Consider the following 17,947-nt stretch of genomic DNA (forward strand, 5'->3'; position numbering starts at 1 on the left):
TTGCGAGCATCACTTGGATTAAGTGAATTGAACTGATCTCTCTAAGGACCTTTATTCTTTTACCCTAATAACTCTGCTGGCTTTGGTGCACTGATTCCTGATATATCCTGGTTTACTGGAGCATTGGATTAGGTCCTGATATTTAAACGTCTTGCTGTATTTCTCTCGCCATTCATAATGTGGAGGATCTTGTCTTGCTGAAATTAACTGTGATGCATTTCCCCTAGTGTGCATGTTTTGAAACTAGCCTTTATTTTTATTTTTTACTACTTTTCCAGGATTTCACTTAAATCCACACCCAAAGTAAGACTCTGTGGGCCTGGCTCTCTGGTTATTAATTTTCTATTACAGGAGTGGTGTCTTGCCTTATGTGCTAGGCATTATAAAATGCACACAATTGGAAAAATTCCCATGCCTAAACAGCTTGTGATCTGAATAGAGAAAGCAAAGGGCAGGAGGAGAGAAAGAAAGGTACTGAGAAGTGATGTGATGTAACCTAACCGAAAGTATGCAGTAGAATGAGAACAGAATTGGAAACAGAATCCAAGTATCTGGACTCCCAACTAGTGCCTGATCATGCTGCCTCCTGTTCTGGTATCAAAGGGAAGCGGAAGTGCTCGGTTGGGCAGAAAATCTGCTGTTACTGGTTTGAACATTTACTTATGTTGTGCGAGCAAGTAAACAGCCATTAGACTTTGTAACCATGTGCTGACCCAGGAAGGTATGGAGCTGTGTGCTAGACTTAAGTCGCCCCTTTATTTTCCAGTGGGTGGCTGGATCTGAACGTGGATGCAGACCTTAGGATCTTGAGGAAACTAGTGCTGGAAGAGACCTCATGAGGTCTTGCCCAGCCCCTTGCTCCATGCAGGATCCTCCGTGATTACATTGTCCCAGCCCAGTCTAGCTGACATCTTGAATATTTCCAGGGATGGAGAGTCCACAACGTCTCTAGGTCGCCTATTCCAATGCTTGGCCACCCTCATAGTCGGAGAAGTTCCTCCTCATCTCCAACCCAAATTTCCTCTGCTGCAGCTTGAGGCCATTGCAGCATGTCCTACAGCCACAGAGCAAAGCTCATCTCTATTCTCTCTAAGCACCCTTCAAGTACTTTGAAGACTATTATCAAATCCCTCCTCAGTCTTCTCCACACTCAATAAACTTAGCTGTTTCAGCCTTTCCTCATAAATTATGCATCCCAGGCCTCTGGTCATTTTTATCTTTCTCTGATGGATTGTTTCTAATCTGTCCACATATTTCTTGAAGTATGGAGCCAAAAACTGGATGCAGTGCTGAATAGTGTTAAATAGAGTAGAAGAATAGTTTCCCTTAATTTGCAAGAGATGCTCAGGTAACAGTTTCTGAGCTGAAACCTTGCAGGATCTTCCATTTCTTATTGCTCTCTGTTTAGCTGTAGATCCCTGGTAACTATCAAACTCAAGGGTTCCTTAATCTGACCAAGTCCTTTAAGGCGAAATGTCTCATTGCTTGTCTCATAGGTTATGGGAACAGTGTCAAGTTAGGCTGCCATTTTCCCAATCCAGCTAGGAGCTCCTTGGTGTGGTGTGTTTTTTATTAGTTGATTGTTTCCTTTTTTCCCTGCTCTTCCCCCCTCCCCATCTCCTCCACCCCCTGACACACACTATGAGGTCTGCTGAAAAAGCAAATCCCAGCAGCCTTTGTTTAATTGCTGTGGCTTAATTGGCAAACCATTGAGTAGTGGATCATTCTATGGTCATTGTGGGGACTGGAGTGGGCAATAAGCTGAATGTGAGCCAACAGTGTGCCCTTGGTGCCAAGAAGGCTAACGACATCCTGGACTGCACTGGTAGGAGTGTTGCCAGTAGGCTAAAGGAAGTGATTATTCCCCTCTATTCAGCATTGGGGTCCCATCTAGAGTCCTGTGTTCAGTTTTGGGGCCCCTGCTACAGGAAGGATGTGGACAAATTGGAGAGAGTCCAGTGGAGGGCAGTGAAAATGGTTCAGGGGGCTGGGGCACATGGCTTCTGAGGAGAGCCTGGGGGAACCAGACTTATTTAGTCTAGGGAAGAGGCGACTGAGGGGGGATTTAATAGCAGCCTTCCCCTCCCTGAAGGGGGGGGTTCAAAAGAGGATGGAGCTGGACTGTTCTCGGTGGTGGCAGATGACAGAACAAGGAGCAATGGGCTCAAGTGACAGCAAGGGAAAGTTAGGTTAGATATTAGGAAGAATTTTCTCACCAGCAAGGTAGTAAAACACTGGAACAGGTTAACCAGAGAGGTGGTGGATTCTCCATCCTTGGAGATTTTTAAGACTGAGCTAGAACAAGCCTTGACTGGGATGATCTAGTTGGGGCTGGTCCTGCTTTGAGTAAGGGGTTGGACTAGATGACCTCCTGAGGTCCCTTCCAACCCTAAATGTCTATCATTTCTTTTGGAATTGGGGCATTTGGGAATGGCTTTGTACCACCGGTACTTTCCCATGTACCCGAATAATATGCTGTTCACGAGTTGTTGGGTGGCTAAGGCTGTTTGTGCTTTATTGCATGCAGTTCCTGGAAACTTCTTACATGGTTTGGGGTGCAAGTATGCTATCTCTTGTAAACCCTAACACCAACCTCTGTGGAAGTGAAGTATCCTGCTGGATGCACCAGGTATCTTAGTAAATGTGAGTCTAATTCTATACCAGCAAGACTCAGGCTGTTAAGCAGCTCAGCATCGATATCCAGACTAGCAATTGTGTGCTATTTTCATTCTCAGTTTGAAAAAAAACCCCAAGCAATGAATTAATACTTTAGACACAACTAATCAATTGCAAAGGAATCCAGCCTTTCTTGCCAAGATGGATTCTTTTGATATTTTATTTATTGACTATGAAATACGTGAAAATAGTGAACATGGATATACAGATAAACTTTAATTTAGAGAGCCTGAAATATTTTTAAATGATTTCTCTCTCTCTCAAGAAGTTTTCAGAGAAAAGCTGTTTGACTTATAGCTTGGTTATAAAGCAGGAAGATGACTCTAAATTGTCTGGTTTGTGAGAAGAATGATGATGTGTCATCAGATGTCCAAACTTATTTTTAATTTAGCTGATGGATGAATGCTGAGTAGCTGGTTGTTGTTAGACTCCTTTCAATTGATAATCTTTATAGGATTTATGGAACAAACTGTCTATAAATTGTTGATATAATGTCATCTCAAGAACTGCTTTATCCCGATGAGACCATGTCAGTAGAGCTGGTCAGGAATTTTCTGGCAAACTGTCGCAAGAAAATGCCGATCCAACAAAACTGGAACTTTGGGGAATGGTCCAGTTTGGATTAAATGTTCGTTGGAAAAGGGCTGTTGGATCCAGCATGGAATATGTGGTGAAAACAGAAGAATGTGTAAACGTACTTCAGAGTAAGGATTTCATCCTGAGTATAGAAAATCCCAGATGAATGATCTATGTGCCAGGTTATTGGCCAGTCACAGGTGGTATACATTTTCCTTTTAGAGGAAAAATGATGAAAGGCCTTAGGTTTATATGGATGGAGAATAGGAGAATTAGGGACTTTCCAAGTAGAATTGGACAGGAAACTGTTCTTCCCAGCAAAACTTATCAGCTTCTTCAAGGTATCTCTGGTACCCAAACACTGTTATTTTCAAGTGGCTAACTTAAGCAGGAGATTTCATATAGTTGCTAAGGATGAATTTAGCAAACCAGATTGGAACAAGTTGCATAATTGCAAGGTCAGTATTACACCTAATTAGTTGGGAAGCCTCACCTCTTGGGTCCACCACCCACCTGATTCCTGAATATGCAGAACTAACCACATTGGGGAGCAGTTGTCAGGACATCAGCCAACAGGCTGTGGTAGACTTTGGCTAACCTCCCTGTAGCTTTAAAAAAAAACCCCCCAAAAACCCAGCTGCTAGCAGCTGGACTCCAGTTCCAGTTTTTATCCCATGATAGTTCGGAAGACTGAGAGAAACAAAATGATTTATAAATCCTCATTATCTTTAACATCTTATTTTTCTCTCTCATTTTACTTGGCTAAAAAACATCACAAGCTTTTCACGGTTTTTTTTGGAATTTCAGTGCATGCATCTATACATCACCGCACCATAAAGTCCATGTGAGGAAAGCATGAGGAAGAATGTTTACCAGGTTTAGACAGTGTATCTAAACTGTAGGCCTGTGTGAAGCAGCTGGTATTCACATCGGGTTCGGATTTGGCCAATTTGGGGGACAGTGATTCAATTTGGTGATTTGAATCACTGTCCCGAATCGATTTGGCTAAATCTGATTCAGAGAGTTGGCTGCTGCCAAATCTCTGAATCAAATAGGCCTCACCCCCTGCCCGCTCTCCTAGCCCCATCAATGATTGCCCCACCTGGCCCCAGCATCCTGGCTCTTTAAAAAATAAATAAATAAATAAATACAAATAAAAGTAATTTAAAAGTAATTTTAATTTTAATTAAAATTGAATTAAAATTGAATTAAAATAAAAAAAAGCCCCTCACTCACCAGCTCCTGCCAGGCAGGAGGACAATCCCCAGTGCTCCCACTGCCCCATGCTGTGTGGGGGGGCTGTGCCATGAGCCTCCAGAAGCCCCAATGGCCGCTGTAGCGGCCGGTGAGTGTGGGTCATTTTTATGCACCAGGAGACTGGGGCCAGATGGGGCAGCCATTGACAGGGCTGGGAGAGCGGGCAGGGGTCGGGGCTTTTCAGGAGGGCTGGGGGAGCAGGCAGGGGATGAGGCCTAGAGGGGCTCCTCCCTGGTCCCTTCCCCCTACTTACCAGCATGGAGCCTGGGTCCAGCTCCCTGTGGCGGCAAGGAGGGACAGCCTGAATCTCCGAATCTTTCTCCAAATCTTTTCCAAATTGATTCAGAGGCTTTGAACTGATTAGGACCTTTTTATTGGTCTCCCAATTCAATTTGGATTTGGAGATTAGGTCGCCGAATCAAATCGGCACCCAAAGCTTTGCACAGCCCTACTAAACTGTGGTATACAAGGGTTGTCAAAGCAAAAGTTTGACTGCTCTTATTTACTACAATTTGCATATAAAAGTTTTAATTTTTAGGACTTTAATAGTGTAATTTATTGTATCATCTCCTTTGGTGAAAAGTTATTAGTATAAACCATCACATAGCAATTGATATCTAAATCATCAAAATAGTGGCTTAGATGTTCAACTGCAGTTTGAAATCTATATCAAATTATTTCATTAGCTCTAATTTACAGATTAGATGGATTTTAGTTTAAAAAAAATGATAAGCAAAGAGACTGTCACTTCATTAGATCCCTTCCTAGGATTTGTGAAGATTGACCGTTTCTTTTAATATTAAGTTGATTTGACTCATAGAATGACTTAATTCTAATCCATAATCAATACAAATTTCTTGATTTGAGAGTTGTATTGCTTTTATTTTTAGTGCATTTTAATATCATTAGTAGTATCTTAGGTTGGGTGATATATTTTCCAGCTTTTATTTATTTAATAAAGTCGAATAAAATGCATAAAACTGAGAGAGACTCTTTCTTTAAGCAACTGTAGTCCTTGACCTGCTCAAAATTGGGTTGGATATCCTAAATGCTTAACTAGGACCCTTAATGCTCCTTTTGGTTCTCATATATTGATGTCTGCTCATATTATTTACCTATGATTTTATTTTATTTCTTCTTCACAGACGATTTTAGGGAAATAGTGCTAGCTGCTTATACTGGACGAATTACCACAATGAGTGGTTTGTGTGGAACTCTGATTATGTTAATTAAAGTTTAGGTGTATTTACTAGCACCTAATGTTTTGCAAGTGTATATGTTTTACCAACCCAGGGGGGTTTTGAACTCACTGAGGGCACTGAGAGACATGCAGATCCCTGCTGCAGCTCATGGTGCTTCACACAAAGCCTCCTTCCCCAGGAGCGAAGGGGCTCCAATCCACTTGCTCCCCACTCCAACGCAGGCTGGGCAAACCCCATCTGCAGCTTCCTTCCCCTGCCTTCTCCCCCTCCCATCCTTCAGATAGCACCAGGGCAGGCTGTTCCTGCTCATGCCCAGAACTGACAGAAGTTAATGAAGGTGCTCCACGTTGGAGCACCTTCATCTGAACCCTCATTATATGAGGGTTTATTTATAATGTGATGGGGCACTTTTAAAGCGTTATGTAGCCATGTACTTCTGCCAGGGCATGGCTGTAGAGTACTTTCAGGGGGGTTGATCATGCAACAAAAAATCACTTTTGTCGGTGCCCTAAGTGCAAATCTGACAACTTATTTCTGCATGGTATGTCATTCCCAAAGGGAAAGACAATACATCAGTACATCCTCATTGCATTTTAGTGTTGTTCACAATGGCATCTCTATCCTTCATAATGTAGGAAAAAGAAAACCTTGCAGTATCTTCAAGCCCTGTGTTTCTGAGGAAGCCTTTGCACACTTCAGCAACCACTCTACAAAGTCAGCTTCAGGCAATGTAATTAAGTCATTTGTATGGAGAAGTCATTGATGATGATTATGATGGCTTAATCCTACACTTCATTTCTAATTGGAAAGTGACACAAATAAACATTTACCAAGCAATGCATTCTTTTACCTATTAAAACCAAAGCATATTATCATAACGAGCAGTAATGAAGTAAAGGGACATCATTTGATGTTTTTAGCTTTCAGGGACTTTTTTGTGTTTAGGTGAATTGGATATAATAAGCATTTCTTCACTGTTCTCTTGAGTACCCGTTTGTTGTTCTCAAGGCCATTTTTCCTCATCTATCTGTCCCTTCTTTTTTTCCCCCCTTTATTAATAATCCAAATCACTTCATTTTATGTAAAGTGCATCACTCTGGAGCCCTGGTTCATTTCTAATTGGGAATTTCATTTATTGTTGACCTAAAACCTTATTCAAACTAGGGAGGCATATTTTTCACTTTCTGTACGTCTTGGGCAGTGCTATACATGATTTAAAACTTTCCATCTCACCACGGGTCTAGATTTCAGTGATGGATGAAGTGACTATAGACAAAGCCAGGTATTTCAAAAGGACCGGAGAGAAATTTCAAACTTTAAAGGAGAATATAGCATGCAGGGTTTTTCCAAGTGCATCTTCTTGTTTTAGTTCAGCTCACTCTATTTGATCAGCGATATGGCTGTTTGTGCATATATAATTGCTGCTCGTGTTTCTGTCTTTGTGTTTGTGAGCATCTGCATATGAAAAAATTGTAGATTTGTATTTATAATCAGTTATTGTAATGGTGATTCAGGCTTCTTGTAGCACATGTTAGAACTTCAGAATATCTGGATCGATCAAAAGTGTTGTGTAAATGTCAGTTATCAGGTGCTCCTTTTAGTTGGGTAACTCGGTGAAGGTTTTAAGTAACAATGATACTATGCTAGGAACTTGGATCTGAAGACCTTAGGAGTTACAAAACCTTAGAAGTTGCACAAGATTTGAAATTCACACCTACATTTATAACTAACCACTTTTTTACCTGATCAAACTGAAACCTGGATCCGAACAGTCTGATTTGGAGATTTTGAAATGAGGATTCAAATGTGGCTGTTTAAGCCATCTCAAAACTTTCCAGGGTAAAGTTATTTTTTTAAAAGCCACTATGGTGTTTCTTTGGACCCCAAATTGGTTCTTTCATGAATTATATTGCATACTATACATTTAGTTAGCAACACATTGAAAATGGGCCGGTGTTGCTCCTGAAACATATAGTATATTTTCTTTTAAAATAGCATAGCTGTATCAACTTTACCACATAAATATCTTGTGGCAAAAAATCCCAAGTCACCAATGTTAAGAAAACTGAGGAAGAGAGAGAGGAAAAGGAAGGAGAAAAATAAAATGTGTAGGGTGTTGAGTTTGACTTTTTATTGTAATATTTGGGAAGACTAGGTTTTTTGACTTATGGTAATGCATTACTTTGCTGTAAAATCAGAAGTTTGTTTTTTGTTTTGTTTTCTTTCCATTCTAAACCCATTTTTAGTCTAGAAAAGTTTTGGTACAACAGCTTTGAGCAGCTTTGGGAGACAGCTTATTTTAAGGCTGTGAAGGCAGGGGGCTGTAGAGCAGGAAACCGAGCAAGACTTGAGAGATGACAAAACCTGCTTACAGATACCAGGGACTACGGGAAGAGATGAAAAGTTATAGGATACATGGATAATAGGGATGTGTGAAGTGGTTGGTATTTGATTTGGATTTGAATTCGGCCCAATTTGGGGATTCAACTCGCTGATTCGGATCACTGTCCCAATTCGATTCAGCCGAATCTGAAGATTCAATTATGATTTGGAGAACCAGTGATTTGGCCATAGACACAGCTTTATATGTTTTTTCTACATACCTCAAGGTCCCAGCATGGCTTGTGAATGCTGACATGATGGGGCAGATGGAGCGCCCCACGGGAGCGCGGGGGGGACCTCTGTGTGTTTGGCAGCAGACCCAGAAGTAGACTGGAAGTACTTCTGGTCCACTCCTGGGTCTGCCACCAAGTACGTGGGGACCTGCCTGCTGAGCAATTAGCCACAGGGGGACCTTGGGTGCCCCCCCAGACCCATGAGGCACCAGTCACTGAGCCAGGGGTGGGGGGAGACCCAGAAGTACTTTTGGTCCACTTCTGGATCCACTGCCAAGTGCATGGGGGACCGCCCCATGCTACTGTGGGACGTTCCATCTGCCTCACCATTTCAGCTTTCACAAGCCATGCCTGGTATTTCTAGGTACGCAGAAAAAACAAATACAGCTGTGTCTATGGCCGAATCATTGCATCTCTCTGAATCAATTCGGAGGCTTCTAATTCATTTCGGAGAGATTAATGGGTCTGCTGATTCAATGCAGATTCGGAGATTTGGCCACCAAATCAAGCCAAATCTCCTCCGAATCAAATCAGCAACTGAAGCTTTGCACAGCCCTAGTAGATAATAAGGAAGGGGCTGTGTATCGCTTGGCCAAGTGCGATTTATAGTTTTAGTGGTGCATTAGGCAGAATACCTATCTTGACCTTCCATGACTGTACTGGTAAAAGTTGCAATAACATGGTACTTAATTAACCCTTCTAACAGAGAGAGAAAGGAAGTAGTTGTACAGCTTTATGAGGTTTTGGTGGTAGAATGCTATGAAACCCCTGGGATAGGGGTTTTCCTAAGAGCAATAAAAAGGTTTTGGGCTGTTGGGTTAGTTCATCCTTGTAAATGTACCCATTCACTTCCTTCCCAGGTTACTTTGCATTCCCAGTTGAATCTGAAACTGCACAGGCTCTCAAACAAGCAGATTAATGACAAAAGCAAATTTTAATTTATAGTCTGAGGATGTAATGCTGTTTTCAGAACCAGAGCAGTATATCTTTGTGGATGTTAATTCTTCTCCAAACACACACAAATCCTTCATGTTGAGGCTTTCAATCAAAAGTTCCATCTCCAGCTGAGGGGATATGAGACTCAAAGCCAGTTTGGTCTTGGTGTTTTATAATCCAATGAAAACTATTCATTTAAAACAACACATGTGAAAAAGATTTCTGCTTTTAAGACAAAAAGCAAGCCAGTGTCTTAAGAACTGGCTAAGCTCCCAATTCCAAACTCATGAGTTACTCTTTGAAACTCCTGGTGCAATGGGAAATTGGCTGTGGATGCCTTCTTGTGGAAAGATTGGCATAACTCATATTTGATCTATTTTCGTGAATCATAGAAAATTAGGGTTGGAAGGGACCTCAGCAGGTCATCTAGTCCAACCTACTGTTCAGCGCAGGACCATCCCCAATTAGATGATTCCAGCCAGGGCTTTGTCAAGCTAAGCCTTAAAAACCTTGAAGGATGGAGAGTCCACAACCTCTCTGGGTAACCCATTCCAGTGTTTTACTGCCATCCTAGTGAGAGAGGTTTTTCCTAATACCTAACCTAAACTTCCCTTGCTGCAACTTGAGCCCATTGCTCCTTGTTCTACCATCTGCCACCACTAAGAACGGTCCAGCTCTATCCTCTTTTGAACACCCCTTCAGGGAGTTGAAGGCTGCTATTAAATCCCACTTTGGTCTTCTCTTCTCTGGATGAAATAAGCCCAGTTCTCTTAGTCTCTCCTCAGAAGTCAAGTGCCCCAGGCCCTGATCCATTTTCATTGCCTTCATTGTAGAACGCATTGATTCTACATCTGTACCACTCTTATCACTATAGCTTTCTATCGGCGTCCTTACTCAGAGCATGTTAACAACTAAGGGATTTCTTTCCTTCTCTCCAAATCACTTTTCTGAAGTAAATGCTATTCTATAGTGTAGGGGCGTTGCTTTCTATTTTGCATGTGGGATTGGTGACTCAAATATAAATACAATCTGTAAAGTGAATCTTCTTTTAAAAGGGTTTAAAAGGTTTAAGTGTTGCTAGTGAAACCAAGCAATTGCCAAGATAGATGTTGGGCAAATCTTGACCATGACTTAATGATGCCTACAGAGCACATATCCACTAAAAAAAATACTCCCTATCAAACCCAGGGAACTTCTTTCAGGTTGCACCAGTCAGTTTTTTGCATATTTGGGCCGTATACATGCTGGCAGGGTTAATGAGAGCCTCCTTAGGCACAGTCAGTACTTTCTGTCTGCACCAGGAGGTGTCAGATAACTTATCTGCAAGGTGGTACCCTGGCAATATGGAAGAACTAGGGGAGCTCAGGGTGGATTGGAAGCTCAGAGGTCAATGAAAGTTATTTAAGTTTGGTTTCCTTGAGTTTTGCTGGGGACTGCAGGATGAAGCCCTGGGTCTTGTTACTCTGAGAAGGGGAGTGGTATCAAGGACCAACGTTATCTGGGAATTTCTCCGCTTTATATAGGGGTGTTTGACTTTGAAAACCTGCGAGGAGTGACCTGGCTGGCTAGGAAAGTGAGCTGGAAAAAGCAGAGCTCTGTGAGATCTGGAGTGGCAGATGGCAGGAAGTGCCAGATGAGAGCTGTAGTTGGTGATGAGTTGCACAATCCTAAGGGATGTGGTGGGTAGTGAGTCAGCCTTCTTCAACACCCGACCGTCACTGGTGGCTAGGGTCAGTGTCCCAGACAGAAGGGGAAGTATGCATGATAGATGGCAGCATGGAGAGCCAGCTGCATCATCCCAGCATTCCTACACACAGATAAAATCTGCTGCTTTAAGAGAGAAATTGAGGGTTAAATAGCTGTCAGTTGACTTCCTGAGCTGTCTAAATATTGAGATTACCCTGGAATTACTGGAGCAATAAATAGCTCCATCTATTGAAGTCAATAAAAATCCTGGCCGTCCGCCTGAACACTAATTAGCATTTCCATCTTGTTATTGCTCTATGTTTTTGGGACCTGCAATGTACGTATTTTTGACCTCATATATCTTAAAGAAGCTTCACTCTTGACCTTGAGATTGCTTTCTAAGAGCTGCTTTGTCTCTGGGAAGGTGGGGTAACATATTTTACTCCATTTGCATTTGTGCTTTTTTAATAATAAGTGGCAATGAAATAAACCTTCCCAATGGAATCAGCCGTCTACATAGAAACAAGATTATATCACAGGAGGCATTGACACTGCTACCACGGGCTGAGCTCAGGGCTCATTTTTCAAAGCCTTTGTCCTTTGAATTTTCTCAGAGAAAAAGTTCTAGTTGAATATATTGCAGATGGGAAAGGAGGGGAAAATCCATGCTACATTTATGGCTTCCCTTTTCTTTAATTGTCTTTGCAAGCCAGCAAAAGGCATGTGCCATTTTATGATGTCTAAAGTGTAACAACCACGATTTGTACATGGATCCCTTCTTGACTGCTGCTATCTTGAATAAGGAGCCTAATCAAGAAGTGTTAAGTTTTTAACCTAATGCTGCTAGAAACGCCTAGAGAGATGATGTCAGCCCTGCATTCACTGTGCCACGTCGCTCCTAAGTATGAGCAAATCGGCTTGGACAAAACAAGGACTTATCTGGGGAAATGACCTACTGCTGACGATGGGTGTCAGCAATGGGTGCAGCAATATTGGCTTAGCAGCAAGGTTAGACACAGACAAACTGTCCACCCTGTTACAGAAACAGAAGTTAAAAACGGTTCAAGCTTTAACACCTGAGACAGAGAAGTGAATGAATGACCAGCAATCAGCCATCATTCAGATTTTTTACCCTTTTAAGTAAAACCTGTTTACTGTTTTTTTTTCACTTGTGTTATAGTGGTACAAATTTAACTCCTTTGCTGCCCTGGATTCCTTGCCAAGTAGCTTTTTAGTACGTTACTACTGAATTAAATGTTCCTATGGTTTCTGATTTGCCTTTGCTACAAAAGCTGTGATATTTTCACAGTATTGTTCAGACACTGTAACAGCATCCACTTTGCTGGAGGTCTGTGTTTGCTTTTCATAAAATAGTGAAGACATTTCTGCAATCAGAAATGGTAGCTTTAATGGGGGTGTTGCATAAAAAGAATTAAGACAAAGGCTACCATTCACCAGTAACTTTTGGAGATACTTGCATGTATTTCTTGGCCATGTTTGATTTTTGGCTAGGAAGGGTGCTTAGCAATAGGGACATTTTGAAAAAACAATTTTCTGTGGTACAAAATGTGATTTGGTTATAGATGAAAACACATAGACATTGCATAGTATACAATTTGTTGTAACCCGGTTGGAGATAGACTATACTCTGCAGAGTATACAGCAAGAGAACATGCTGACTTGTGGTTTGCTTTATATGATGTACTAGAAAATCTGGAATTGACTTGCAAAATGTTTTTTCTCTTCTATTTTTTCAGAATGGGGAGAACTAACCAACTAAGGGAAGGAAAAAAATAACCATCTCTCCACTCTGTGTCTTTTGAACAAAGATAATTTTGATGGAAAGTAGTGGACTTCACCCATTCACTGACTCCTAAGGTACGAGAAAAATGTCCCACCTTAGAAACAGTAAGAGTGACTGGGATGGCTTGTATCCAGTGTATGAGATGCACTGAAATAAAAAGAGATATGAAATATTTAATATCACTGCGTGTTCTGTGATGCACAGCATTTTGGAATAGGAGGTTTAAAGGCAGACTGCAGAAAATGAATTCTCAGCAGCATGAAATTCCCTATTTTAAGACCATCCAGCCTCTCCCCTCACCCACTCATTAAACAGGAAATTTCTGTCTATGCATCTCAACGTGACTAATGCAAACTCAAACCGAAGTGTGTACTGTACTATTATTCACTTTTTAAGAAAGCTTGCAAAAAAATTGCAGGAACTGCACCTTCAGTGAAGTGGAAATAACTTCCCAAACAAGGAATAAAATCTATTTTGGGGGGGGGAATGAAAACTATGGTTTTGTTTTATTGTTTTTCAGTGAAAACTTGTCAAGTAAAAATGTTGAGGAAAATGAAACATTTATTTTTTGTGAAATGTTCTCAAGGAAAAAATCACATTCTTTCAAGGCAGTTAAAGCATAATTTAAATTCTGTGCGAAGAGTTATCTTTGAGCCTTAGTTTTCCATTTGTCATCTAGGTGTTTATGACAATGATTTAAGACAAACCGGCTACTTAATAAGAGCTCCGAGTCTTCATGTCTTGTATAAGGAAAGTGCTGACTTGAAATCACTGAGATCGGAACATAAATTTGGAGGCTAATTTTTGTTTGTATGTTTTAAAAATAAAAAGTACGGCATGTGAGCTCCATAATGAAATGCTGTCCACGTTATTAGCAGTTCAGTGAAGTCTAAGGACTTTATTGATGGGTAATTAATTACAATCAGGAAATTTTAATGATGTTATAAATTATAGACTATTAGTTTGAGCACCTTGTGAAAAGTCATTAGATGCTTGAGATTTAAATTGAAATTTGGTAATGCAGTATTTTGTATTTATTACCTTCTGTCAGATGAGTTGTAAAATGAAGACATCAAAAACAGCCTGATCAGCACAGGTAGTTTGGATAGATAACTGACTTTGCCCCCCTCCCCTCTCTGCCCAACTTCCCACCTCCTGCTGCTGTGATGGGGCTGTCATGGCAAGGTCTGTAATAAAATATCCTAATCTGGCTAGTATTCAGGTGAGAAGTTGGAAAAAAGTTTCAACTACTCGGTTGGTCTAATAAAAGATATCACATCTACCCAAAGAAGCTTGCCTGCCTAGTTGGCAGGTGTTATGATGACATATAGGAAGAGAGAAAGCTATTCAGAGACTCTCTTGTGGGCTTGTGCCTGTGCTCTTTACTCAAATTCAATATTCAGGAATTGGAAATTTAGCCTCAGCAACCTCATACGAGATTTGGACATGAAACTCAGCCTAAGAAAAATGGAAGTTGGGTTATGGACTGGCTGTAATTGTTTAAATTGGATTTTGTGCATGGGGGAAACTGGGGGAATCCCGTTTGTACCATACCAGCTGAAAAGTCCCAAATGAAAACCACTTAAAGGAATTTTATGGCATCCAGCAGAAAGGAGACCATCACTAGTGTTGGTAGTTGATGCTGCAGTGGGGTAGGTCTAGTCTAAATTCAGGACTGAACAGTTGAAATGATGATTTCCATGGTTTCTAAAGAGCTACAGAGGCCATGACTCATTAGTGATACAAAATACTGTAGCTTTTTCTCTTTAATATTTCATTATTTCAGGCCAGATTCTTATATATTACTTGTGAGTACTTTCATGGGTCCTCAATGGTTGTGCTTCAGATTTACCTTTGTAAATGAGATCAGCTTTGCTCTTGGGTACATGAAAGGGTACAGTTAACGGGAATACTCAAAGCCTGTTATTGTAACACAGCTCTTGTGTTTAGATGCTTGTCTGGTGGCATAGTTCTTTATAAGAAATGGAGTAATGTTTTAGAAAAATTATTCAAGACCTGCTTAAGGGAAGACATTATAGCAGCCAACTCAGGGCTAGTAAAATAGTTTCTAAGCTGTGAAAAAGCTGCAGGTGACGGTCAGCAGATTTTGGGAGTAATGCATGCCATTTAACACTGATTTGTGCCTCACTTACTCAAACCCAAAATAGTTGAGGTGCTCGCAGCATAACGAGGAAAAGGTGTAAAATGTCAATACCTAAGAAATGTCATGATCAATTCAGAGGATGCGTATCTTTTAAAGGACAAATGGTTGGAAACCTGTAAGTACACGTTGCCGTGAGAATTGACTGCTCCACTGAACTTCTCCAAAGTGGCAAGAGCCTCGCAACAGCAGGCTTTTGTGGCGCTGCTGGGACTCTCCTTTTTTTGCAACGAAAGTTAAGTGCCAGCTTATGACAACTGCTCAAAAGCCGGAGTGGAGTGAACATGACCAGTAATCTGTGCAGCTGCTGAATCCTCACTCTTTCATCCATCTTCACAAACTGAAAGATTAAGACAATGTGCAAAACAGTTCACTTGGAGGAACTCAATATCCGTAAGTGCTTTAAAAACATCAACTGCCTTTCAATCACAATGCCAGTAGCCTTCATATCCTGTGGAGAAAAGGACTCCTTTTAGTGTATTAGCTTAATTTCAAGAGGCTTGATGAAATATGAGCTTTTCTGGCTGCTTTCAGGCACAGTGATACTTTGCAAGGACTCAAGCTACATTAGGAAAAAGAAAAGCAATCCATGCTGATAGGCATCAAACCTGCTGCTGCTGTATGTGTCTAGTTGCATGTACATTTGCTCCTGTGTTCCAGGACTTGTATTCATAAAGCCTGACTCATATTCATAAAGCTCAGTCTATTTGAGATATTTAAATCCAACTTTCTCTTCTTGGTAAATGGCTATATTAAACTGTGGTACTGCATATTTATTAAATACCTGGAAATCAGAAAATAGAGAAAATGGAAGAAATCTTTAGCTGCAGCCTGTAATTTCAGCTGTGAGCTGACAGCTGTTTGCAGAAAGGTATTTTGCATAGTAATTCCACCTTACAAATACTCGCAGAAGTGTATATCTGTTTCAGGCCCTACAAAGATATATAGAGTTGTATTTTATGGGCTGACTGAACTCATTGACACTCAAGTAAAGCAGAAATAACTATCCAAGGCAGATGGAAACAGATGATGCTTAAGAGACTATTATGTAAATGCTATTACTGTGCCAAGTGGCATGTTAATATGAACACATGCTAAATGGTCAACTCTGGAAGCACCGGTTACTGAAAATTTGCAAGTGAAAGAGGTGATTTAAAAAACTCATCAAACCAGGAATTGGCTTGACCATTTTCCCTGAATAATGTTCACTCCCATCTTCTTTTCTCTGTATCTGATTCAGCAATGAAGACGCTTTCCATTTGCTTAGTACAAAGAACACCTTTGACTATATTATTATGTTGCTATTGGTAGCAACGGTTTGCACTGGTGAGGAGATATGATAAGCAAGAACGGAGGAGAAATTGGCGCCCGTTGCTTGTACAAAGAAGTGAATAAAACCTATAATTTTCCTGCAGGTATTTATACTTCTTAAAAGTTTCACTGTGTTTCCTTTGTACAATCAAATTTCACTCATATCTATAACTGCCGTACAAAATAAAGGGGATTTTTAAAATCATATATTTTATTTAAACTGCAGGAAACATTTTAACAACTTTCTTTCTGTGTAAGTTTCTGTACACAAGCAGATGCCACAGGGCAGCTGGCACGTGGTAAAGCCTCTGTCTAGTGGTAAACTGATCACATGTCCATACCCTGCATTTCCCATTATAAAGTACTTTATTCAATCCTTAGATAATTTTGCTGGCTCTTTTGTGTCCTCCCATTTAGAAACTTTTTGTTCATCATGCTAGAATACTGTGCTCAGTCTAGGACTTCCCAGTGCTTTATAATAGATAAAAATGATTCTTATTCACACAAGGAATATATTAATCCTTTCTACAGTAGTATCACATTTGGACAGTTGGAGTGACTTGCTTGCCCTCTGCATCTCCTAGATTCTTTCCAAAATCCAGTTTCCATTCTACAAACATGGCTTGACTTTCTTGTTCCTAAACGTATGCCTTTGCATTTAGCTGTATTAAAGCACCCCCCCACCTCTTTTTTTGCGAACAAGCCTGTGTTACCAAATGAGTAATGCTCTATATGAATATTTTCAAGCACTAACTTCATAACTTCATAGCTGGTTGGCTCTTTTTGTAGCTGGGCTGTCATTTTTATTGTGCGATAATTAATTTGCACTTGTTGCTGGTCTTACTTCGCATATGTGGCCCGTCTAAATTTATTATGCCATTAAGCACTAAATTGCATAATATATGTAACATGTAGCAGGGGCCTTTAATGACAGCCCTGTTGTCTTTATTATTTACCACTCTTTCAGTGATTTGTCATCTTCAAAAATATATATCACCAGTGCTTTTATAGTTATTTACACATTATTAATGAAGATATTAAATGACATTAGGCATAGCGCTAATTTTTTTTTTTTTTTTAAGGACCCCACTGGAAATGTCCTATTTGATGATGATTTTCATCTACTGCTTTGGGTATGTTGTCAGCCAGGTCTTAATTCATTTAATTATGTTTTGCTACTAAATAATACGGGCATATTAACCAAAATATCAACCAGTACTAAGACAGCTTCCCTACAGTAGTCTAAATATATTGTATCTGGTTTGGGCTTCTTAATGGCAACTTTGAATTGTGGGTGTTTGCCACTTTCTATCGTTTACCAATCTTAACTTGTTTGGGCCATAATTGTTTTATTCTTTTCAGTGTTCTGCACTAATTACATTTTTAAATTTGAAAGTGCTGTATGAAATTATATTAATAAATATTCAAGGCAGTCTTCTCAATTCCCTTTGAGAAGCTATGTTATTTTCCAGTGCCTAACAAATGATCAAATAATTTATGCATTGTAATATCTTTAAAAAAAAAAAAAAGGAACAATACATAATTATCAGGAAATGTTTAACTGGAGTAATACAAAATAAATGGCACCCTGGAGGAAGTATCTATACCCTATTGGCTTATTACCAAAATCACATTGTTAGTTTATCAACCTGTTTTATGTGAATGTACTTTGTGTTTTAATACCGTACCGTTGTATTAAACTCTTTCCTTAATCTTCTTCAGC

The 17,947-nt window shown here is 40.2% G+C and overlaps 1 long non-coding RNA gene across 2 annotated transcripts in view; it reads left to right on the plus strand.

Moving 5' to 3' along the window:
• Nucleotides 1-15,734, plus strand: part of LOC132252232 (uncharacterized) — a 109,090-nt gene extending 93,356 nt beyond the window's left edge. For both annotated transcript variants that reach the window (XR_009464131.1, XR_009464130.1), the window contains exons 2-3: nucleotides 12,706-12,826; nucleotides 15,013-15,734. This is a non-coding gene — a long non-coding RNA (uncharacterized LOC132252232). The remainder of the gene's footprint in view (nucleotides 1-12,705; nucleotides 12,827-15,012) is intronic.
• The last annotated feature ends 2,213 nt before the right edge of the window (nucleotides 15,735-17,947 follow it).

Source organism: Alligator mississippiensis, chromosome 8 (assembly GCF_030867095.1).
Source record: "Alligator mississippiensis isolate rAllMis1 chromosome 8, rAllMis1, whole genome shotgun sequence".
In the NCBI taxonomy this organism is placed as follows: domain Eukaryota; kingdom Metazoa; phylum Chordata; order Crocodylia; family Alligatoridae; genus Alligator; species Alligator mississippiensis.